The 23,933-nt window shown below is 57.3% G+C and overlaps 4 long non-coding RNA genes across 4 annotated transcripts; all 4 read left to right on the forward strand.

Annotated features, from left to right (window-relative positions):
• Window positions 1–990: 990 nt before the first annotated feature.
• LOC135307121 (uncharacterized) lies at window positions 991–2,174 on the forward strand. Its single transcript, XR_010367851.1, has 3 exons — window positions 991–1,094; window positions 1,751–1,822; window positions 1,911–2,174. It is a non-coding gene; the product is annotated as an uncharacterized LOC135307121 (long non-coding RNA).
• Window positions 2,175–3,044: 870 nt separating this feature from the next.
• Window positions 3,045–3,468, forward strand: LOC135307487 (uncharacterized). Its single transcript, XR_010368212.1, has 3 exons — window positions 3,045–3,119; window positions 3,208–3,279; window positions 3,367–3,468. It is a non-coding gene; the product is annotated as an uncharacterized LOC135307487 (long non-coding RNA).
• A 4,137-nt stretch (window positions 3,469–7,605) lies between these two features.
• Window positions 7,606–8,580, forward strand: LOC135307554 (uncharacterized). The gene is made up of 3 exons (XR_010368289.1): window positions 7,606–7,686; window positions 7,775–8,044; window positions 8,475–8,580. It is a non-coding gene; the product is annotated as an uncharacterized LOC135307554 (long non-coding RNA).
• Window positions 8,581–13,467: 4,887 nt separating this feature from the next.
• LOC135307104 (uncharacterized) lies at window positions 13,468–15,187 on the forward strand. The gene is made up of 5 exons (XR_010367836.1): window positions 13,468–13,548; window positions 13,637–13,906; window positions 14,337–14,453; window positions 14,773–14,844; window positions 14,933–15,187. It is a non-coding gene; the product is annotated as an uncharacterized LOC135307104 (long non-coding RNA).
• The last annotated feature ends 8,746 nt before the right edge of the window (window positions 15,188–23,933 follow it).

The raw sequence follows: 23,933 nt of genomic DNA on the forward strand, positions 1-23,933 counted from the left end.
GGCCCAAGGCACAGGAGCAGCCCCGAGCGGGAGCCCTGCCGCCAGCCCAGGGCCAGAGCCAGCCCTGGCACACAATGGAAACAGTTCTCATCTTGGTTTGCTTCCAGACTGGGATGCTGGGAAGGATTCTCCATTAGCCTGGCGCTCTGAAGTTGTGATGCCCTCTGAGCATTCTGCAGGTATGTTCTCACTGTCCCACCAAGGCGTAATGTTTGACTGACTGGTAAGAACCAGGTGACAGAAGCTTCTGTGGCTGTTGTGTTACAGGCGTGTCTGCACGGACGACCTCACCAACTCCTACCTAGGATGCTGCACAAAAGGCCAGCTCCCATGGCAGGGGTGAGTAGTGTGTCCCTGCTGACCCCTCAGGCTGAGCCCTGCTTTTGTGGGGTCCATTGCTGGGAAATGGAACTACTTTCTCTTAAGGTCCTCTGACAGGAGGGACCAAAGACATGGCAGGCAGGAAATTCCAGGACCCATTAGAAATCATGTGGCAAATGCTGAAGGAACGTCTGCAGAGAAGACAAGGTGGGTGCATTTCCCTCATGCTGCTCCTGGGACTCAGCAGCCGGGGGCTTTGGCTGCACATCTGGACACGCCGTGCCCGGCACAGCAGGAAGGGATCCATGGCAGCCTCGCTGCCCCGCTGCTGCTTTCACGCCCTGCAGGGCTGTTTCCCAGCCTGGCCTGGCTGCAGCTTCTGCCCAGCCTCTGCAGGAAGGCATTTGGCATCAGCTGGCAGACAGCCCCAATTGCACCACAGGCCATGCCCACCCTCAGATCCCCTGCAATTTCCTGGTGTCCAGGCAGATCAGATGTTGGGGCTGTTTGGGGAAGGAAGCAGCCTTGGGTTGTCCCAAAATCCTGGGTGTTTTCTGATCCTTATCCATTCCTTTCACAAGTGATGCCTCCTGAAATTGTCCCCTTCCCCATTCCCAGTCAGGAATGTTTTCATCTGATCCAGCTGTCTCTTCTCCATTCTCCAGAAATGAAAGGAGAGCCTGCGGAGAAAGAAGCATTTCCCGGAGGAAGCAGTGGTTGCATGCCAGCCTCAGCTCCAGGAAGGGAGGCCATGCCAGGCACAGGCACAGGAGGTAATTGCTGTGCCTCTGGGCCTGAGCCCTGCTGAGGCTTGAGCTGCCCTCTCTGCTGTTTGGCAGTGCGGGCACAGCCTGGACTAGAGCAGCACAGCCCAGGGGAATTATCCCGAGCAGGCTCAGGGCACTCGGGTCCTGAGCAGTCCTGCTGGGGTCCCTCCATGGGAGACATGTCCTGAAACCTGGGAGTGACTGCACGGGGTGCCCACGGTGGGGAAAGGACAGAGGGGGAGAGCAAGGCTCCAGTGTGTCCTGAGAGGGCCTGGCTGTTTGCCCTTGGGATCTGGGGGGTTTCCCCACAGAAGGAGGGCAGGAGGGACAGAGGGAGGGCAGGATGGATACCTGTGGCACTGCCTGCTGCAGTTTGCCCCAGGGCTTTAGGGAGGATTTCTTCTGTGTGTGAGGGGGAGAGTTCCAGGTCCCTGCACTGCTGCAGCCACCCCTCCCAGTGATGTTGCTGAGGGCAGGGAAAGAGTGTGGAGAGTGACCAGGAGCCAGCCCAGAGCTCCCCAGGCCCCTGGGCAGCTTTGGCCATGTCTATTCACATCTGGCTCCCATGGCCTTACCCGACTCCCTGGCAGTGCCCAGTTCCCTGTGGCAGAAAGAGATCCCAGCACACACTGGAAAATGTTCTCATCTGTGCTGCATTGTAGATGAGGGTGCTGGGAAGGCTTCTCCATCAGCTTGGATGAATAAAGTTTTGAAGTCCTTGGAGCCTCCTGCAGGTATGATCTCAGTGTGCCACCAAGGAAGAATTGTAGACAAGCGGGCAGGCACCAGGTGACAGAAGCTTCTGTGGCTGTCGTGTTACAGATGTGTCTACAGGGAAGACTTCTCCAGCTTCTCCAGCTGCTACTTTGGATGCTGCACTCAAGCCCAGCTCCCATCTCAGGGGTGAGTAGTGTGTCCCTGCTGACCCCACAGGCTGAACCCTGCTTTTCTGGGGTCCATTCCTGGGAAATGGAAATATTTTTCTCTAAGGTACTCCAACAGGGAAAATCCAAGATACAACAGATAAGATATCCCTGGAACCATCCAAACAGATGAGGCAAGAGCTGAAGGAACCCCTGCAGACAAGAGAAGGTGGGTGCATTTCCCTCATGCTTCCCCTGGGAGTCAGCAGCCGGGGGCTTTGGCTGCACATCTGGACACGCCGTGCCCGGCACAGCAGGAAGGGATCCATGGCAGCCTCGCTGCCCCGCTGCTGCTTTCACGCCCTGCAGGGCTGTTTGCCAGCCTGGCCTGGCTGCAGCTTCTGCCCAGCCTCTGCCAGAAGGCATTTGGCATCAGCTGACAGGCCATGCCCAAACTGTAACACACCCTGAGATCCCCCACAATATCCAGCCCTGCAGATTAGGAAAAGGGTGGCTGTTTGGAGGTGGAAGTGCTCTCATCATGCCACTGTAACCTAGCCATTTTCCTGCTCCATAAATTTCACAAATATTACCTCTGATGCCACCACCCAAGTGGGAAACAGCTCCATCTGATGCAGCTGTCTCCCTTCCTTTGTCAAGAGATGGACATAGTGCTTCAGTGGAAGGTGGTATTTCTTGAAGGAAGCACTCCATCTTCGGTGCCAGCCCCTGCTGCAGGAAGGAAGGCGATGGCAGACACGGGCACAGGCACAGCAGGTAATTGCTGTGCCGGGCTCAGGCCTGGCCGGGGCTGTGTGGCAGCAGCTCTTCCCCCAGGGCCTGCCCTTGCCCGGCCCGGCAGCAGCCAAAGCTGGAGGCGCCTCGGCTTCCAGGCCTCTGGAGCTGGTTCAGAGCCCCGGGGAAACGGGACTGGTGCAGCAACGTCCCTGGCGCTGCAGCTGCTGCGGAGCTGGCCCTGAGTGCCCAGAGGCCCAAGGCACAGGAGCAGCCCCGAGCGGGAGCCCTGCCGCCAGCCCAGGGCCAGAGCCAGCCCTGGCACACAATGGAAACAGTTCTCATCTTGGTTTGCTTCCAGACTGGGATGCTGGGAAGGATTCTCCATTAGCCTGGCGCTCTGAAGTTGTGAAGCCCTCTGAGCATTCGGCAGGTATGTTCTCACTGTCCCACCAAGGCGTAATGTTTGACTGACTGGTAAGAACCAGGTGACAGAAGCTTCTGTGGCTGTTGTGTTACAGGCGTGTCTGCAGGGACGACCTCACCAACTCCTACTTTGGATGCTGCACAAAAGGCCAGCTCCCATGGCAGGGGTGAGTAGTGTGTCCCTGCCCACCCCTCTGGCTGAGCCCTGCTTCTGTGGGGTCCATTCCTGGGAAATGGAACTACTTTCTCTTAAGGTCCTCTGACAGGAAAGACCAAAGACATGGCAGGCAGGAAATTCCAGGACCCATTAGAAATCATGTGGCAAATGCTGAAGGAACGTCTGCAGAGAAGACAAGGTGGGTGCATTTCCCTCATGCTTCCCCTGGGACTCAGCAGCCGGGGGCGTTGGCTGCACATCTGGACACGCCGTGCCCGGCACAGCTGGAAGGGATCCATGGCAGCCTCGCTGCCCCGCTGCTGCTTTCACGCCCTGCAGGGCTGTTTCCCAGCCTGGCCTGGCTGCAGCTTCTGCCCAGCCTCTGCAGGAAGGCATTTGGCATCAGCTGGCAGACAGCCCCAAATGCACCACAGGCCATGCCCACCCTCAGATCCCCTGCAATTTCCTGGTGTCCAGGCAGATCAGATGTTGGGGCTGTTTGGGGAAGGAAGCAGCCTTGGGTTGTCCTAAAATCCTGGGTGTTTTCTGATCCTTATGCATTCCTTTCACAAGTGATGCCTCCTGAAATTGTCCCCTTCCCCATTCCCAGTCAGGAATGTTTTCATCTGATCCAGCTGTCTCTTTTCCATTCTCCAGAAATGAAAGGAGAGCCTGCGGAGAAAGAAGCATTTCCCGGAGGAAGCAGTGGTTGCATGCCAGCTTCAGCTCCAGGAAGGGAGGCCATGCCAGGCACAGGCACAGGAGGTAATTGCTGTGCCTCTGGGCCTGAGCCCTGCTGAGGCTTGAGCTGCCCTCTCTGCTGTTTGGCAGTGCGGGCACAGCCTGGACTAGAGCAGCACAGCCCAGGGGAATTATCCCGAGCAGGCTCAGGGCACTGAGCAGTCCTGCTGGGGTCCCTCCATGGGAGACATGTCCTGAAACCTGGGAGTGACTGCACGGGGTGCCCACGGTGGGGAAAGGACAGAGGGGGAGAGCAAGGCTCCAGTGTGTCCTGAGAGGGCCTGGCTGTTTGCCCTTGGGATCTGGGGGGTTTCCCCACAGAAGGAGGGCAGGAGGGACAGAGGGAGGGCAGGATGGATAGCTGTGGCACTGCCTGCTGCAGTTTGCCCCAGGGCTTTAGGGAGGATTTCTTCTGTGTGTGAGGGGGAGAGTCCCAGGTCCCTGCACTGCTGCAGCCACCCCTCCCAGGGATGTTGCTGAGGGCAGGGAAAGAGTGTGGAGAGTGACCAGGAGCCAGCCCAGAGCTCCCCAGGCCCCTGTGCAGCTTTGGCCATGTCTATTTACATCTGGCTCCCATGGCCTTACCCGACTCCCTGGCAGTGCCCAGTTCCCTGTGGCAGAAAGAGATCCCAGCACACACTGGAAAATGTTCTCATCTGTGCTGCATTGTAGATGAGGGTGCTGGGAAGGCTTCTCCATCAGCTTGGATGAATAAAGTTTTGAAGTCCTTGGAGCCTCCTGCAGGTATGTTCTCAGTGTGCCACCAAGGAAGAATTGTAGACAAGCGGGCAGGCACCAGGTGACAGAAGCTTCTGTGGCTGTTGTGTTACAGATGTGTCTACAGGGAAGACTTCTCCAGCTTCTCCAGCTGCTACCTTGGATGCTGCACTCAAGCCCAGCTCCCATCTCAGGGGTGAGTAGTGTGTCCCTGCTGACCCCACAGGCTGAACCCTGCTTTTCTGGGGTCCATTCCTGGGAAATGGAAATATTTTTCTCTAAGGTACTCCAACAGGGAAAATCCAAGATACAACAGATAAGATATCCCTGGAACCATCCAAACAGATGAGGCAAGAGCTGAAGGAACCCCTGCAGACAAGAGAAGGTGGGTGCATTTCCCTCATGCTTCCCCTGGGAGTCAGCAGCCGGGGGCTTTGGCTGCACATCTGGACACGCCGTGCCTGGCACAGTGGGAAGGGATCCATGGCAGCCTCGCTGCCCCGCTGCTGCTTTCACGCCCTGCAGGGCTGTTTGCCAGCCTGGCCTGGCTGCAGCTTCTGCCCAGCCTCTGCCAGAAGGCATTTGGCATCAGCTGACAGGCCATGCCCAAACTGTAACACACCCTGAGATCCCCCACAATATCCAGCCCTGCAGATTAGGAAAAGGGTGGCTGTTTGGTGGTGGAAGTGCTCACATCATGCCACTGTAACCTGGCCATTTTCCTGCTCCATAAATTTCACAAATATTACCTCTGATGCCACCACCCAAGTGGGAAACAGCTCCATCTGATGCAGCTGTCTCCCTTCCTTTGTCAAGAGATGGACATAGTGCTTCAGTGGAAGGTGGCATTTCTTGAAGGAAGCTCTCAATCTTCGGTGCGAGCCCCTGCTGCAGGAAGGAAGGCGATGGCAGACACGGGCACAGGCACAGCAGGTAATTGCTGTGCCGGGCTCAGGCCTGGCCGGGGCTGTGTGGCAGCAGCTCTTCCCCCAGGGCCTGCCCTTGCCCGGCCCGGCAGCAGCCAAAGCTGGAGGCGCCTCGGCTTCCAGACCTCTGGAGCTGGTTCAGAGCCCCGGGGAAACGGGACTGGTGCAGCAACGTCCCTGGCGCTGCAGCTGCTGCGGAGCTGGCACTGAGTGCCCAGAGGCCCAAGGCACAGGAGCAGCCCCGAGCGGGAGCCCTGCCGCCAGCCCAGGGCCAGAGCCAGCCCTAGCACACAATGGAAACAGTTCTCATCTTGGTTTGCTTCCAGACTGGGATGCTGGGAAGGATTCTCCATTAGCCTGGCGCTCTGAAGTTGTGAAGCCCTCTGAGCATTCTGCAGGTATGTTCTCACTGTCCCACCAAGGCGTAATGTTTGACTGACTGGTAAGAACCAGGTGACAGAAGCTTCTGTGGCTGTTGTGTTACAGGCGTATCTGCAGGGACGACCTCACCAACTCCTACCTTGGATGCTGCACAAAAGGCCAGCTCCCATGGCAGGGGTGAGTAGTGTGTCCCTGCCCACCCCTCTGGCTGAGCCCTGCTTTTGTGGGGTCCATTCCTGGGAAATGGAACTACTTTCTCTTAAGGTCCTCTGACAGGAAAGACCAAAGACATGGCAGGCAGGAAATTCCAGGACCCATTAGAAATCATGTGGCAAATGCTGAAGGAACGTCTGCAGAGAAGACAAGGTGGGTGCATTTCCCTCATGCTGCTCCTGGGACTCAGCAGCCGGGGGCTTTGGCTGCACATCTGGACACGCCGTGCCCGGCACAGCAGGAAGGGATCCATGGCAGCCTCGCTGCCCCGCTGCTGCTTTCACGCCCTGCAGGGCTGTTTGCCAGCCTGGCCTGGCTGCAGCTTCTGCCCAGCCTCTGCAGGAAGGCATTTGGCATCAGCTGGCAGACAGCCCCAAATGCACCACAGGCCATGCCCACCCTCAGATCCCCTGCAATTTCCTGGTGTCCAGGCAGATCAGATGTTGGGGCTGTCTGGGGAAGGAAGCAGCCTTGGGTTGTCCCAAAATCCTGGGTGTTTTCTGATCCTTATGCTTTCCTTTCACAAGTGATGCCTCCTGAAATTGTCCCCTTCCCCATTCCCAGTCAGGAATGTTTTCATCTGATGCAGCTGTCTCTTTTCCATTCTCCAGAAATGAAAGGAGAGCCTGCGGAGAAAGAAGCATTTCCCGGAGGAAGCAGTGGTTGCATGCCAGCTTCAGCTCCAGGAAGGGAGGCCATGCCAGGCACAGGCACAGGAGGTAATTGCTGTGCCTCTGGGCCTGAGCCCTGCTGAGGCTTGAGCTGCCCTCTCTGCTGTTTGGCAGTGCGGGCACAGCCTGGACTAGAGCAGCACAGCCCAGGGGAATTATCCCGAGCAGGCTCAGGGCACTGAGCAGTCCTGCTGGGGTCCCTCCATGGGAGACATGTCCTGAAACCTGACAGCGACTGCACGGGGTGCCCACGGTGGGGAAAGGACAGAGGGGGAGAGCAAGGCTCCAGTGTGTCCTGAGAGGGCCTGGCTGTTTGCCCTTGGGATCTGGGGGGTTTCCCCACAGAAGGAGGGCAGGAGGGACAGAGGGAGGGCAGGATGGATAGCTGTGGCACTGCCTGCTGCAGTTTGCCCCAGGGCTTTAGGGAGGATTTCTTCTGTGTGTGAGGGGGAGAGTCCCAGGTCCCTGCACTGCTGCTGCCACCCCTCCCAGGGATGTTGCTGAGGGCAGGGAAAGAGTGTGGAGAGTGACCAGGAGCCAGCCCAGAGCTCCCCAGGCCCCTGGGCAGCTTTGGCCATGTCTATTTACATCTGGCTCCCATGGCCTTACCCGACTCCCTGGCAGTGCCCAGTTCCCTGTGGCAGAAAGAGATCCCAGCACACCCTGGAAAATGTTCTCATCTGTGCTGCATTGTAGATGAGGGTGCTGGGAAGGCTTCTCCATCAGCTTGGATGAATAAAGTTTTGAAGTCCTTGGAGCCTCCTGCAGGTATGTTCTCAGTGTGCCACCAAGGAAGAATTGTAGACAAGCGGGCAGGCACCAGGTGACAGAAGCTTCTGTGGCTGTTGTGTTACAGATGTGTCTACAGGGAAGACTTCTCCAGCTTCTCCAGCTGCTACCTTGGATGCTGCACTCAAGCCCAGCTCCCATCTCAGGGGTGAGTAGTGTGTCCCTGCTGACCCCACAGGCTGAACCCTGCTTTTCTGGGATCCATTCCTGGGAAATGGAAATATTTTTCTCTAAGGTACTCCAACAGGGAAAATCCAAGATACAACAGATAAGATATCCCTGGAACCATCCAAACAGATGAGGCAAGAGCTGAAGGAACCCCTGCAGACAAGAGAAGGTGGGTGCATTTCCCTCATGCTTCCCCTGGGAGTCAGCAGCCAGGGGCTTTGGCTGCACATCTGGACACGCCGTGCCCGGCACAGCGGGAAGGGATCCATGGCAGCCTCGCTGCCCCACTGCTGCTTTCACGCCCTGCAGGGCTGTTTGCCAGCCTGGCCTGGCTGCAGCTTCTGCCCACCTCTGCCAGAAGGCATTTGGCATCAGCGGACAGGCCATGCCCAAACTATAACACACCCTGAGATCCCCCACTATATCCAGCCCTGCAGATTAGGAAAAGGGTGGCTGTTTGGTGGTGGAAGTGCTCACATCATGCCACTGTAACCTGGCCATTTTCCTGCTCCATAAATTTCACAAATATTACCTCTGATGCCACCACCCAAGTGGGAAACAGCTCCATCTGATGCAGCTGTCTCCCTTCCTTTGTCAAGAGATGGACATAGTGCTTCAGTGGAAGGTGATATTTCTTGAAGGAAGCACTCCATCTTCGGTGCCAGCCCCTTCTGCAGGAAGGAAGGCAAAGCCAGACACGGGCACAGGCACAGCAGGTAATTGCTGTGCCGGGCTCAGGCCTGGCCGGGGCTGTGTGGCAGCAGCTCTTCCCCCAGGGCCTGCCCTTGCCCGGCCCGGCAGCAGCCAAAGCTGGAGGCGCCTCGGCTTCCAGGCCTCTGGAGCTGGTTCAGAGCCCCGGGGAAACGGGACTGGTGCAGCAACGTCCCTGGCGCTGCAGCTGCTGCGGAGCTGGCCCTGAGTGCCCAGAGGCCCAAGGCACAGGAGCAGCCCCGAGCGGGAGCCCTGCCGCCAGCCCAGGGCCAGAGCCAGCCCTAGCACACAATGGAAACAGTTCTCATCTTGGTTTGCTTCCAGACTGGGATGCTGGGAAGGATTCTCCATTAGCCTGGCGCTCTGAAGTTGTGAAGCCCTCTGAGCATTCTGCAGGTATGTTCTCACTGTCCCACCAAGGCGTAATGTTTGACTGACTGGTAAGAACCAGGTGACAGAAGCTTCTGTGGCTGTTGTGTTACAGGCGTATCTGCAGGGACGACCTCACCAACTCCTACCTTGGATGCTGCACAAAAGGCCAGCTCCCATGGCAGGGGTGAGTAGTGTGTCCCTGCCCACCCCTCTGGCTGAGCCCTGCTTTTGTGGGGTCCATTCCTGGGAAATGGAACTACTTTCTCTTAAGGTCCTCTGACAGGAAAGACCAAAGACATGGCAGGCAGGAAATTCCAGGACCCATTAGAAATCATGTGGCAAATGCTGAAGGAACGTCTGCAGAGAAGACAAGGTGGGTGCATTTCCCTCATGCTGCTCCTGGGACTCAGCAGCCGGGGGCTTTGGCTGCACATCTGGACACGCCGTGCCCGGCACAGCAGGAAGGGATCCATGGCAGCCTTGCTGCCCCGCTGCTGCTTTCACGCCCTGCAGGGCTGTTTCCCAGCCTGGCCTGGCTGCAGCTTCTGCCCAGCCTCTGCAGGAAGGCATTTGGCATCAGCTGGCAGACAGCCCCAAATGCACCACAGGCCATGCCCACCCTCAGATCCCCTGCAATTTCCTGGTGTCCAGGCAGATCAGATGTTGGGGCTGTCTGGGGAAGGAAGCAGCCTTGGGTTGTCCCAAAATCCTGGGTGTTTTCTGATCCTTATGCTTTCCTTTCACAAGTGATGCCTCCTGAAATTGTCCCCTTCCCCATTCCCAGTCAGGAATGTTTTCATCTGATGCAGCTGTCTCTTTTCCATTCTCCAGAAATGAAAGGAGAGCCTGCGGAGAAAGAAGCATTTCCCGGAGGAAGCAGTGGTTGCATGCCAGCTTCAGCTCCAGGAAGGGAGGCCATGCCAGGCACAGGCACAGGAGGTAATTGCTGTGCCTCTGGGCCTGAGCCCTGCTGAGGCTTGAGCTGCCCTCTCTGCTGTTTGGCAGTGCGGGCACAGCCTGGACTAGAGCAGCACAGCCCAGGGGAATTATCCCGAGCAGGCTCAGGGCACTGAGCAGTCCTGCTGGGGTCCCTCCATGGGAGACATGTCCTGAAACCTGACAGCGACTGCACGGGGTGCCCACGGTGGGGAAAGGACAGAGGGGGAGAGCAAGGCTCCAGTGTGTCCTGAGAGGGCCTGGCTGTTTGCCCTTGGGATCTGGGGGGTTTCCCCACAGAAGGAGGGCAGGAGGGACAGAGGGAGGGCAGGATGGATAGCTGTGGCACTGCCTGCTGCAGTTTGCCCCAGGGCTTTAGGGAGGATTTCTTCTGTGTGTGAGGGGGAGAGTCCCAGGTCCCTGCACTGCTGCTGCCACCCCTCCCAGGGATGTTGCTGAGGGCAGGGAAAGAGTGTGGAGAGTGACCAGGAGCCAGCCCAGAGCTCCCCAGGCCCCTGGGCAGCTTTGGCCATGTCTATTTACATCTGGCTCCCATGGCCTTACCCGACTCCCTGGCAGTGCCCAGTTCCCTGTGGCAGAAAGAGATCCCAGCACACCCTGGAAAATGTTCTCATCTGTGCTGCATTGTAGATGAGGGTGCTGGGAAGGCTTCTCCATCAGCTTGGATGAATAAAGTTTTGAAGTCCTTGGAGCCTCCTGCAGGTATGTTCTCAGTGTGCCACCAAGGAAGAATTGTAGACAAGCGGGCAGGCACCAGGTGACAGAAGCTTCTGTGGCTGTTGTGTTACAGATGTGTCTACAGGGAAGACTTATCCAGCTTCTCCAGCTGCTACCTTGGATGCTGCACTCAAGCCCAGCTCCCATCTCAGGGGTGAGTAGTGTGTCCCTGCTGACCCCACAGGCTGAACCCTGCTTTTCTGGGATCCATTCCTGGGAAATGGAAATATTTTTCTCTAAGGTACTCCAACAGGGAAAATCCAAGATACAACAGATAAGATATCCCTGGAACCATCCAAACAGATGAGGCAAGAGCTGAAGGAACCCCTGCAGACAAGAGAAGGTGGGTGCATTTCCCTCATGCTTCCCCTGGGAGTCAGCAGCCAGGGGCTTTGGCTGCACATCTGGACACGCCGTGCCCGGCACAGCGGGAAGGGATCCATGGCAGCCTCGCTGCCCCACTGCTGCTTTCACGCCCTGCAGGGCTGTTTGCCAGCCTGGCCTGGCTGCAGCTTCTGCCCACCTCTGCCAGAAGGCATTTGGCATCAGCGGACAGGCCATGCCCAAACTATAACACACCCTGAGATCCCCCACTATATCCAGCCCTGCAGATTAGGAAAAGGGTGGCTGTTTGGTGGTGGAAGTGCTCACATCATGCCACTGTAACCTGGCCATTTTCCTGCTCCATAAATTTCACAAATATTACCTCTGATGCCACCACCCAAGTGGGAAACAGCTCCATCTGATGCAGCTGTCTCCCTTCCTTTGTCAAGAGATGGACATAGTGCTTCAGTGGAAGGTGATATTTCTTGAAGGAAGCACTCCATCTTCGGTGCCAGCCCCTTCTGCAGGAAGGAAGGCAAAGCCAGACACGGGCACAGGCACAGCAGGTAATTGCTGTGCCGGGCTCAGGCCTGGCCGGGGCTGTGTGGCAGCAGCTCTTCCCCCAGGGCCTGCCCTTGCCCGGCCCGGCAGCAGCCAAAGCTGGAGGCGCCTCGGCTTCCAGGCCTCTGGAGCTGGTTCAGAGCCCCGGGGAAACGGGACTGGTGCAGCAACGTCCCTGGCGCTGCAGCTGCTGCGGAGCTGGCCCTGAGTGCCCAGAGGCCCAAGGCACAGGAGCAGCCCCGAGCGGGAGCCCTGCCGCCAGCCCAGGGCCAGAGCCAGCCCTAGCACACAATGGAAACAGTTCTCATCTTGGTTTGCTTCCAGACTGGGATGCTGGGAAGGATTCTCCATTAGCCTGGCGCTCTGAAGTTGTGAAGCCCTCTGAGCATTCTGCAGGTATGTTCTCACTGTCCCACCAAGGCGTAATGTTTGACTGACTGGTAAGAGCCAGGTGACAGAAGCTTCTGTGGCTGTTGTGTTACAGGCGTATCTGCAGGGACGACCTCACCAACTCCTACCTTGGATGCTGCACAAAAGGCCAGCTCCCATGGCAGGGGTGAGTAGTGTGTCCCTGCCCACCCCTCTGGCTGAGCCCTGCTTTTGTGGGGTCCATTCCTGGGAAATGGAACTACTTTCTCTTAAGGTCCTCTGACAGGAAAGACCAAAGACATGGCAGGCAGGAAATTCCAGGACCCATTAGAAATCATGTGGCAAATGCTGAAGGAACGTCTGCAGAGAAGACAAGGTGGGTGCATTTCCCTCATGCTGCTCCTGGGACTCAGCAGCCGGGGGCTTTGGCTGCAGATCTGGACACGCCGTGCCCGGCACAGCAGGAAGGGATCCATGGCAGCCTCGCTGCCCCGCTGCTGCTTTCACGCCCTGCAGGGCTGTTTGCCAGCCTGGCCTGGCTGCAGCTTCTGCCCAGCCTCTGCAGGAAGGCATTTGGCATCAGCTGGCAGACAGCCCCAAATGCACCACAGGCCATGCCCACCCTCAGATCCCCTGCAATTTCCTGGTGTCCAGGCAGATCAGATGTTGGGGCTGTCTGGGGAAGGAAGCAGCCTTGGGTTGTCCCAAAATCCTGGGTGTTTTCTGATCCTTATGCTTTCCTTTCACAAGTGATGCCTCCTGAAATTGTCCCCTTCCCCATTCCCAGTCAGGAATGTTTTCATCTGATGCAGCTGTCTCTTTTCCATTCTCCAGATATGAAAGGAGAGCCTGCGGAGAAAGAAGCATTTCCCAGAGGAAGCAGTGGTTGCATGCCAGCCTCAGCTCCAGGAAGGGAGGCCATGCCAGGCACAGGCACAGGAGGTAATTGCTGTGCCTCTGGGCCTGAGCCCTGCTGAGGCTTGAGCTGCCCTCTCTGCTGTTTGGCAGTGCGGGCACAGCCTGGACTAGAGCAGCACAGCCCAGGGGAATTATCCCGAGCAGGCTCAGGGCACTGAGCAGTCCTGCTGGGGTCCCTCCATGGGAGACATGTCCTGAAACCTGACAGCGACTGCACGGGGTGCCCACGGTGGGGAAAGGACAGAGGGGGAGAGCAAGGCTCCAGTGTGTCCTGAGAGGGCCTGGCTGTTTGCCCTTGGGATCTGGGGGGTTTCCCCACAGAAGGAGGGCAGGAGGGACAGAGGGAGGGCAGGATGGATAGCTGTGGCACTGCCTGCTGCAGTTTGCCCCAGGGCTTTAGGGAGGATTTCTTCTGTGTGTGAGGGGGAGAGTCCCAGGTCCCTGCACTGCTGCTGCCACCCCTCCCAGGGATGTTGCTGAGGGCAGGGAAAGAGTGTGGAGAGTGACCAGGAGCCAGCCCAGAGCTCCCCAGGCCCCTGGGCAGCTTTGGCCATGTCTATTTACATCTGGCTCCCATGGCCTTACCCGACTCCCTGGCAGTGCCCAGTTCCCTGTGGCAGAAAGAGATCCCAGCACACCCTGGAAAATGTTCTCATCTGTGCTGCATTGTAGATGAGGGTGCTGGGAAGGCTTCTCCATCAGCTTGGATGAATAAAGTTTTGAAGTCCTTGGAGCCTCCTGCAGGTATGTTCTCAGTGTGCCACCAAGGAAGAATTGTAGACAAGCGGGCAGGCACCAGGTGACAGAAGCTTCTGTGGCTGTTGTGTTACAGATGTGTCTACAGGGAAGACTTCTCCAGCTTCTCCAGCTGCTACCTTGGATGCTGCACTCAAGCCCAGCTCCCATCTCAGGGGTGAGTAGTGTGTCCCTGCTGACCCCACAGGCTGAACCCTGCTTTTCTGGGATCCATTCCTGGGAAATGGAAATATTTTTCTCTAAGGTACTCCAACAGGGAAAATCCAAGATACAACAGATAAGATATCCCTGGAACCATCCAAACAGATGAGGCAAGAGCTGAAGGAACCCCTGCAGACAAGAGAAGGTGGGTGCATTTCCCTCATGCTTCCCCTGGGAGTCAGCAGCCAGGGGCTTTGGCTGCACATCTGGACACGCCGTGCCCGGCACAGCGGGAAGGGATCCATGGCAGCCTCGCTGCCCCACTGCTGCTTTCACGCCCTGCAGGGCTGTTTGCCAGCCTGGCCTGGCTGCAGCTTCTGCCCACCTCTGCCAGAAGGCATTTGGCATCAGCGGACAGGCCATGCCCAAACTATAACACACCCTGAGATCCCCCACTATATCCAGCCCTGCAGATTAGGAAAAGGGTGGCTGTTTGGTGGTGGAAGTGCTCACATCATGCCACTGTAACCTGGCCATTTTCCTGCTCCATAAATTTCACAAATATTACCTCTGATGCCACCACCCAAGTGGGAAACAGCTCCATCTGATGCAGCTGTCTCCCTTCCTTTGTCAAGAGATGGACATAGTGCTTCAGTGGAAGGTGATATTTCTTGAAGGAAGCACTCCATCTTCGGTGCCAGCCCCTTCTGCAGGAAGGAAGGCAAAGCCAGACACGGGCACAGGCACAGCAGGTAATTGCTGTGCCGGGCTCAGGCCTGGCCGGGGCTGTGTGGCAGCAGCTCTTCCCCCAGGGCCTGCCCTTGCCCGGCCCGGCAGCAGCCAAAGCTGGAGGCGCCTCGGCTTCCAGGCCTCTGGAGCTGGTTCAGAGCCCCGGGGAAACGGGACTGGTGCAGCAACGTCCCTGGCGCTGCAGCTGCTGCGGAGCTGGCCCTGAGTGCCCAGAGGCCCAAGGCACAGGAGCAGCCCCGAGCGGGAGCCCTGCCGCCAGCCCAGGGCCAGAGCCAGCCCTAGCACACAATGGAAACAGTTCTCATCTTGGTTTGCTTCCAGACTGGGATGCTGGGAAGGATTCTCCATTAGCCTGGCGCTCTGAAGTTGTGAAGCCCTCTGAGCATTCTGCAGGTATGTTCTCACTGTCCCACCAAGGCGTAATGTTTGACTGACTGGTAAGAACCAGGTGACAGAAGCTTCTGTGGCTGTTGTGTTACAGGCGTATCTGCAGGGACGACCTCACCAACTCCTACCTTGGATGCTGCACAAAAGGCCAGCTCCCATGGCAGGGGTGAGTAGTGTGTCCCTGCCCACCCCTCTGGCTGAGCCCTGCTTTTGTGGGGTCCATTCCTGGGAAATGGAACTACTTTCTCTTAAGGTCCTCTGACAGGAAAGACCAAAGACATGGCAGGCAGGAAATTCCAGGACCCATTAGAAATCATGTGGCAAATGCTGAAGGAACGTCTGCAGAGAAGACAAGGTGGGTGCATTTCCCTCATGCTGCTCCTGGGACTCAGCAGCCGGGGGCTTTGGCTGCACATCTGGACACGCCGTGCCCGGCACAGCAGGAAGGGATCCATGGCAGCCTCGCTGCCCCGCTGCTGCTTTCACGCCCTGCAGGGCTGTTTGCCAGCCTGGCCTGGCTGCAGCTTCTGCCCAGCCTCTGCAGGAAGGCATTTGGCATCAGCTGGCAGACAGCCCCAAATGCACCACAGGCCATGCCCACCCTCAGATCCCCTGCAATTTCCTGGTGTCCAGGCAGATCAGATGTTGGGGCTGTCTGGGGAAGGAAGCAGCCTTGGGTTGTCCCAAAATCCTGGGTGTTTTCTGATCCTTATGCTTTCCTTTCACAAGTGATGCCTCCTGAAATTGTCCCCTTCCCCATTCCCAGTCAGGAATGTTTTCATCTGATGCAGCTGTCTCTTTTCCATTCTCCAGAAATGAAAGGAGAGCCTGCGGAGAAAGAAGCATTTCCCGGAGGAAGCAGTGGTTGCATGCCAGCTTCAGCTCCAGGAAGGGAGGCCATGCCAGGCACAGGCACAGGAGGTAATTGCTGTGCCTCTGGGCCTGAGCCCTGCTGAGGCTTGAGCTGCCCTCTCTGCTGTTTGGCAGTGCGGGCACAGCCTGGACTAGAGCAGCACAGCCCAGGGGAATTATCCCGAGCAGGCTCAGGGCACTGAGCAGTCCTGCTGGGGTCCCTCCATGGGAGACATGTCCTGAAACCTGACAGCGACTGCACGGGGTGCCCACGGTGGGGAAAGGACAGAGGGGGAGAGCAAGGCTCCAGTGTGTCCTGAGAGGGCCTGGCTGTTTGCCCTTGGGATCTGGGGGGTTTCCCCACAGAAGGAGGGCAGGAGGGACAGAGGGAGGGCAGGATGGATAGCTGTGGCACTGCCTGCTGCAGTTTGCCCCAGGGCTTTAGGGAGGATTTCTTCTGTGTGTGAGGGGGAGAGTCCCAGGTCCCTGCACTGCTGCTGCCACCCCTCCCAGGGATGTTGCTGAGGGCAGGGAAAGAGTGTGGAGAGTGACCAGGAGCCAGCCCAGAGCTCCCCAGGCCCCTGGGCAGCTTTGGCCATGTCTATTTACATCTGGCTCCCATGGCCTTACCCGACTCCCTGGCAGTGCCCAGTTCCCTGTGGCAGAAAGAGATCCCAGCACACCCTGGAAAATGTTCTCATCTGTGCTGCATTGTAGATGAGGGTGCTGGGAAGGCTTCTCCATCAGCTTGGATGAATAAAGTTTTGAAGTCCTTGGAGCCTCCTGCAGGTATGTTCTCAGTGTGCCACCAAGGAAGAATTGTAGACAAGCGGGCAGGCACCAGGTGACAGAAGCTTCTGTGGCTGTTGTGTTACAGATGTGTCTACAGGGAAGACTTATCCAGCTTCTCCAGCTGCTACCTTGGATGCTGCACTCAAGCCCAGCTCCCATCTCAGGGGTGAGTAGTGTGTCCCTGCTGACCCCACAGGCTGAACCCTGCTTTTCTGGGATCCATTCCTGGGAAATGGAAATATTTTTCTCTAAGGTACTCCAACAGGGAAAATCCAAGATACAACAGATAAGATATCCCTGGAACCATCCAAACAGATGAGGCAAGAGCTGAAGGAACCCCTGCAGACAAGAGAAGGTGGGTGCATTTCCCTCATGCTTCCCCTGGGAGTCAGCAGCCAGGGGCTTTGGCTGCACATCTGGACACGCCGTGCCCGGCACAGCGGGAAGGGATCCATGGCAGCCTCGCTGCCCCACTGCTGCTTTCACGCCCTGCAGGGCTGTTTGCCAGCCTGGCCTGGCTGCAGCTTCTGCCCACCTCTGCCAGAAGGCATTTGGCATCAGCGGACAGGCCATGCCCAAACTATAACACACCCTGAGATCCCCCACTATATCCAGCCCTGCAGATTAGGAAAAGGGTGGCTGTTTGGTGGTGGAAGTGCTCACATCATGCCACTGTAACCTGGCCATTTTCCTGCTCCATAAATTTCACAAATATTACCTCTGATGCCACCACCCAAGTGGGAAACAGCTCCATCTGATGCAGCTGTCTCCCTTCCTTTGTCAAGAGATGGACATAGTGCTTCAGTGGAAGGTGATATTTCTTGAAGGAAGCACTCCATCTTCGGTGCCAGCCCCTTCTGCAGGAAGGAAGGCAAAGCCAGACACGGGCACAGGCACAGCAGGTAATTGCTGTGCCGGGCTCAGGCCTGGCCGGGGCTGTGTGGCAGCAGCTCTTCCCCCAGGGCCTGCCCTTGCCCGGCCCGGCAGCAGCCAAAGCTGGAGGCGCCTCGGCTTCCAGGCCTCTGGAGCTGGTTCAGAGCCCCGGGGAAACGGGACTGGTGCAGCAACGTCCCTGGCGCTGCAGCTGCTGCGGAGCTGGCCCTGAGTGCCCAGAGGCCCAAGGCACAGGAGCAGCCCCGAGCGGGAGCCCTGCCGCCAGCCCAGGGCCAGAGCCAGCCCTAGCACACAATGGAAACAGTTCTCATCTTGGTTTGCTTCCAGACTGGGATGCTGGGAAGGATTCTCCATTAGCCTGGCGCTCTGAAGTTGTGAAGCCCTCTGAGCATTCTGCAGGTATGTTCTCACTGTCCCACCAAGGCGTAATGTTTGACTGACTGGTAAGAGCCAGGTGACAGAAGCTTCTGTGGCTGTTGTGTTACAGGCGTATCTGCAGGGACGACCTCACCAACTCCTACCTTGGATGCTGCACAAAAGGCCAGCTCCCATGGCAGGGGTGAGTAGTGTGTCCCTGCCCACCCCTCTGGCTGAGCCCTGCTTTTGTGGGGTCCATTCCTGGGAAATGGAACTACTTTCTCTTAAGGTCCTCTGACAGGAAAGACCAAAGACATGGCAGGCAGGAAATTCCAGGACCCATTAGAAATCATGTGGCAAATGCTGAAGGAACGTCTGCAGAGAAGACAAGGTGGGTGCATTTCCCTCATGCTGCTCCTGGGACTCAGCAGCCGGGGGCTTTGGCTGCAGATCTGGACACGCCGTGCCCGGCACAGCAGGAAGGGATCCATGGCAGCCTCGCTGCCCCGCTGCTGCTTTCACGCCCTGCAGGGCTGTTTGCCAGCCTGGCCTGGCTGCAGCTTCTGCCCAGCCTCTGCAGGAAGGCATTTGGCATCAGCTGGCAGACAGCCCCAAATGCACCACAGGCCATGCCCACCCTCAGATCCCCTGCAATTTCCTGGTGTCCAGGCAGATCAGATGTTGGGGCTGTCTGGGGAAGGAAGCAGCCTTGGGTTGTCCCAAAATCCTGGGTGTTTTCTGATCCTTATGCTTTCCTTTCACAAGTGATGCCTCCTGAAATTGTCCCCTTCCCCATTCCCAGTCAGGAATGTTTTCATCTGATGCAGCTGTCTCTTTTCCATTCTCCAGATATGAAAGGAGAGCCTGCGGAGAAAGAAGCATTTCCCAGAGGAAGCAGTGGTTGCATGCCAGCCTCAGCTCCAGGAAGGGAGGCCATGCCAGGCACAGGCACAGGAGGTAATTGCTGTGCCTCTGGGCCTGAGCCCTGCTGAGGCTTGAGCTGCCCTCTCTGCTGTTTGGCAGTGCGGGCACAGCCTGGACTAGAGCAGCACAGCCCAGGGGAATTATCCCGAGCAGGCTCAGGGCACTGAGCAGTCCTGCTGGGGTCCCTCCATGGGAGACATGTCCTGAAACCTGACAGCGACTGCATGGGGTGCCCACGGTGGGGAAAGGACAGAGGGGGAGAGCAAGGCTCCAGTGTGTCCTGAGAGGGCCTGGCTGTTTGCCCTTGGGATCTGGGGGGTTTCCCCACAGAAGGAGGGCAGGAGGGACAGAGGGAGGGCAGGATGGATAGCTGTGGCACTGCCTGCTGCAGTTTGCCCCAGGGCTTTAGGGAGGATTTCTTCTGTGTGTGAGGGGGAGAGTCCCAGGTCCCTGCACTGCTGCTGCCACCCCTCCCAGGGTTGTTGCTGAGGGCAGGGAAAGAGTGTGGAGAGTGACCAGGAGCCAGCCCAGAGCTCCCCAGGCCCCTGTGCAGCTTTGGCCATGTCTATTTACATCTGGCTCCCATGGCCTTACCCGACTCCCTGGCAGTGCCCAGTTCCCTGTGGCAGAAAGAGATCCCAGCACACCCTGGAAAATGTTCTCATCTGTGCTGCATTGTAGATGAGGGTGCTGGGAAGGCTTCTCCATCAGCTTGGATGAATAAAGTTTTGAAGCCCTTGGAGCCTCCTGCAGGTATGTTCTCAGTGTGCCACCAAAGAAGAATTGTAGACAAGCGGGCAGGCACCAGGTGACAGAAGCTTCTGTGGCTGTTGTGTTACAGATGTGTCTACAGGGAAGACTTCTCCAGCTTCTCCAGCTGCTACCTTGGATGCTGCACTCAAGCCCAGCTCCCATCTCAGGGGTGAGTAGTGTGTCCCTGCTGACCCCACAGGCTGAACCCTGCTTTTCTGGGATCCATTCCTGGGAAATGGAAATATTTTTCTCTAAGGTACTCCAACAGGGAAAATCCAAGATACAACAGATAAGATATCCCTGGAACCATCCAAACAGATGAGGCAAGAGCTGAAGGAACCCCTGCAGACAAGAGAAGGTGGGTGCATTTCCCTCATGCTTCCCCTGGGAGTCAGCAGCCAGGGGCTTTGGCTGCACATCTGGACACGCCGTGCCCGGCACAGCGGGAAGGGATCCATGGCAGCCTTGCTGCCCCGCTGCTGCTTTCACGCCCTGCAGGGCTGTTTCCCAGCCTGGCCTGGCTGCAGCTTCTGCCCAGGCTCTGTATGAAGTTATTTGGCATCAGCTGACAGGCATCCCAAACTGTAACACACCCTGAGATCCCCCACAATATCCAGCCCTGCAGATTAGGAATAGGGTGTCTGTTTGGAGGTAGAAGTGCTCTCATCATGCCACTGTAACCTGGCCATTTTTCTGCTCCATAAATTTCACAAATATTACCTCTGATGCCACCACCCAATTGGGAACAGCTCCATCTGATGCAGCTGTCTCCCTTCCTTTGTCAAGAGATGGACATAGTGCTTCAGTGGAAGGTGGCATTTCTTGAAGGAAGCACTCCATCTTCGGTGCCAGCCCCTGCTGCCGGAAAGAAGGCAAAGCCAGACACGGGCACAGGCACAGCAGGTAATTGCTGTGCCGGGCTCAGGCCTGGCCGGGGCTGTGTGGCAGCAGCTCTTCCCCCAGGGCCTGCCCTTGCCCGGCCCGGCAGCAGCCAAAGCTGGAGGCGCCTCGGCTTCCAGGCCTCTGGAGCTGGTTCAGAGCCCCGGGGAAACGGGACTGGTGCAGCAACGTCCCTGGCACTGCAGCTGCTGCGGAGCTGGCCCTGAGTGCCCAGAGGCCCAAGGCACAGGAGCAGCCCCGAGCGGGAGCCCTGCCGCCAGCCCAGGGCCAGAGCCAGCCCTGGCTCCCGACAGGCTCCTGACAGGGCGTGAGCCTGTCCCGTGGGCTGGGGGAGCTGTCACGGGGCAGGGAGGGCCAGGGGTGGCAGTGGCTGCTCAGGGATGGCTTTGGCCCGTGTCCCTGGCAGCAGCCACTGCCCAAGCAGCCGCGCTGCCCCCGGGCTCTCCTCCCGGCCTGCTGGGCTTTGTTGGCTGGCACAGCCTGTGCCAAGGGCCGGCAAGGTGCCTGCAGGCCCCAGCTCTGGGGGAAACAGAGAACGTCCTGCCCGTATCCACCGTGCTGCCAGCTCAGCAGTGCAGCACAGCACGGGCTCACGCTCCCCATCGCTCCCACAGATGCAGCCGGCACCACAAGACCTGTTCGCAATGCCCAGGATGGCCTCGGAAGGGGCTTCTGTCAGGGAACAGGCTGCTGGCTAGGGTTACTGGCAGGCGTGCTTTATTTGGAGCTTGTTTTCCTGTTGTGCTGCTTTGGAATCGGGTATTCCTGGAACAGAAAACAGTGAGTGTTTTATTGCCCGCCCCCTCCAACAGCTTCTTTTGAAAGTCTAACATGGTCAGGGAACATTCCCATTGAGGCTGCAGTGGAGTTGTGGCCAGTCCATGATTGTCCAAACAACTCTGCTGAGGCTTCTGCTGCTGCTCAGTGCTTCCATTGGCCTCTCAATTGCTGGGCCTTGTCCTGGGGGCCCCGCTGGGGCTGCAGCCAGAGCTGGCTCCCACTGAGGCTGCCTGGCCAAGAGCAGCCCCAGGGGCACGGGGCAGAGGCAGAGGGAGGTGGGGAGGAGAAAGAGCAGGGCCGAGGTTGCCCTTGAAAGGCAGAGGCGCTCTGGGGCCCGCTCCTGGCCAGGGACCCTGCCCAGAGCCGTGCCCTGCTGGCCGGGGCCTTGAGGGGCAGCTGTCCAGCTGGGCCCAGCTGTGCCAGCAGCTCCAGCCGTGCTGGGGAGCTTTGCCAGCTCTGGGCCCTGCTGTGCACGAGGGTCCCTGTGTGCCACTGGCAGCTGGGGCCTCAGCCTCCTCCTCTCTTCACAGGAGCACCTCGGGGCAGGAGTTGGAAGACGGTGGCTGCACCTCACACCGACAGCGTGAGCAGCTTCTCCAGCAGCAGGAACGGCCTGGACAGCCCTCTCAAGTCTTCTGGGAAGAGGACCCCAGAACAACCAACTACGAGGAAGCCTCTTATTGCCCCGTAGATCCCACTGCCACCTGCTCTCCCCATGGGCCTCCCCAAGCTGCCTTCATCCCTTTTTTTCTCTCCATCTGTCCCATCCCAGCCAACCCGAGTTCCTCTAGAGACCCCAGGACCAGCCCAGCACCTTCCAGCCCCTCCTCAGACAAACACATCCCTTCCTCTGCCCCTGAGCCCCCTGGCCTTGCCCTTCTAGGCAGCACTGAAGGTGACACCCCACCCCACCCCACCCTCCCCCCCCGCCCCCCGCTTGCAGAGTAGGCAATGGCCCATTCCTCTGTTGAAATAAAGAGAAGGATCTGTGTTGTGGTTTGAAAGCAAAACCAGTGAGAGACTCCAAGTCAGAAATACAATTTATTAGGAAAAGGGAAAAAATCCCAAAATACATGCAATGATACAAAAGAAAAACCACTGACAGGCTCAGAATACAGCCTGACACCCTGCTAGTTAGGGTGGTGGTAGGAGTCCAGATGAAATGGACTTGTGGAAGTGGTGATCCTGTAGAAACAATCTGGTAGCTCTCATCCTCTGGAAAAGCAGTGGGTAAGGGCAGCGGTTCCTCTGGGAATCCAGTGGAAAGACTGCTTGTTGTGTCCCAAAACCCAGATTATATCCAGCTGGGGATGCTTAGCTCCTCCCCCATGGGCAGAGCATCTCACAGTGGGCTGATATCATTCTGCCTCATGCTGTGGGTCCTTGATTAGCCATAAAACAGAAATGGCTCTGGGAGGGAGTTATCTCTGAGTCATGTGGCAAGACATTGATGGGCCCATTAACAGGAGATAAGGAAGAAACAATGCCCCTCCTGGTTTCAGCAGCTCTTGAGGATGGCATTAGAATACATCTTTACACTGCAACCCAGGACAAGCGGTCACCCCAGTGTCCAGGTGGCAGCAGCAGCAAAGCCCAGCCAGCACCAGCACTGACTGAGCTCCATGCCCAGGAGGAGCCGTGGATGCCCACGGTGTGGGCAGGCAGAAGCCAGGCCGGGGCTGCTGATGAAATGGAGGTTTTGGGCCGCTCACAGGCTCAACACAGTTGGCTGTGATTGGTCATCAAGTGAAAACAATCCACATGGACCAATGGAAGATGCACCTGTTGCATTCCACAGCAGCAGACAGTTATTGTTTTCATTTCTTTCCTGAGGCCCTCAGCTCCTCATGAGGGGAAAAATCCCAGGAAAGGATTTTTAATAAAATATCATAGCTACAGATAACTGTTTTACTCATAACACCAGGAGAAGACCAGGGAATGCAGGAAGCCTAGACTAAGGAGCTCCTCTGTCTCCAAGCTGATCCAAACCAACAGACCTACTCAGATAAGCACCAGGGGACCACAGTGCATGCACAAAGGAGAAAAGTTCAAAAGTTCAGTCATGAGGAAGACCACAGCCTTCGACCTCAGAGACCGCCAAAGACCCCAGTGTGACCACCACAGGAAACAACGCGTGCCCAGAAGGCCGTGGATCTAATCGCCATGTGAAGGGAGGACAGGCGGGGCCAGGGGTTGAATATGCATGAAGAGATTGTGTAAGGTATTGCATATGGAACATGTTTGTGAACAAAGATGTGGCTCAGTCCAGGGCTCGGGGCACAAGTTTTCACAAGAGCCATCTCGCTTGTGCCAGGCCCTGACACGCATACCCACTTCACAACTACATCAGGTTGTGGAGTGCCGCTGTAGGACATGAAATAAAACAACGCAGACACGCATCTCTCCAAGGTAAAAAAGAAGGCAGTTGAATTTCTGACTCCAACATTTACAGATTTCCAAAAGTGACAGTGGATTGGAGGGTGAAAGTGCCACCTCTCCAATGACACTGGACAAACCAACAGTCCATCAAATTTCTCCTCTGCAGAAAAGAATGCAAAACAATAAGTTATTTACATAAAGTGTTTGGGAAAGTTTGCTACAAGAATGTAAACATCAGAAGGCTTAGAAGAACATTAAAAACCAGGGCGACAGTGGAGTCTATTTATTCTGCAGATGGCTTCACTGTGACCAGCGGTGGGGCCCCGAGGGGATGGGGCAGCCCATGCTGAGCGTCCCTGGGCTGAGGGACATTTCCTTCCGTGGGATCATCTGGGCCCACACCTCCTCCAGTGCCATGGCCAGGAAAAGAGGGAAGCCATCAAGAGTATCTCCAGGGACACAGC

The sequence above is a fragment of the Passer domesticus genome, chromosome 9, assembly GCF_036417665.1.
Source record: "Passer domesticus isolate bPasDom1 chromosome 9, bPasDom1.hap1, whole genome shotgun sequence".
Taxonomy (NCBI): domain Eukaryota; kingdom Metazoa; phylum Chordata; class Aves; order Passeriformes; family Passeridae; genus Passer; species Passer domesticus.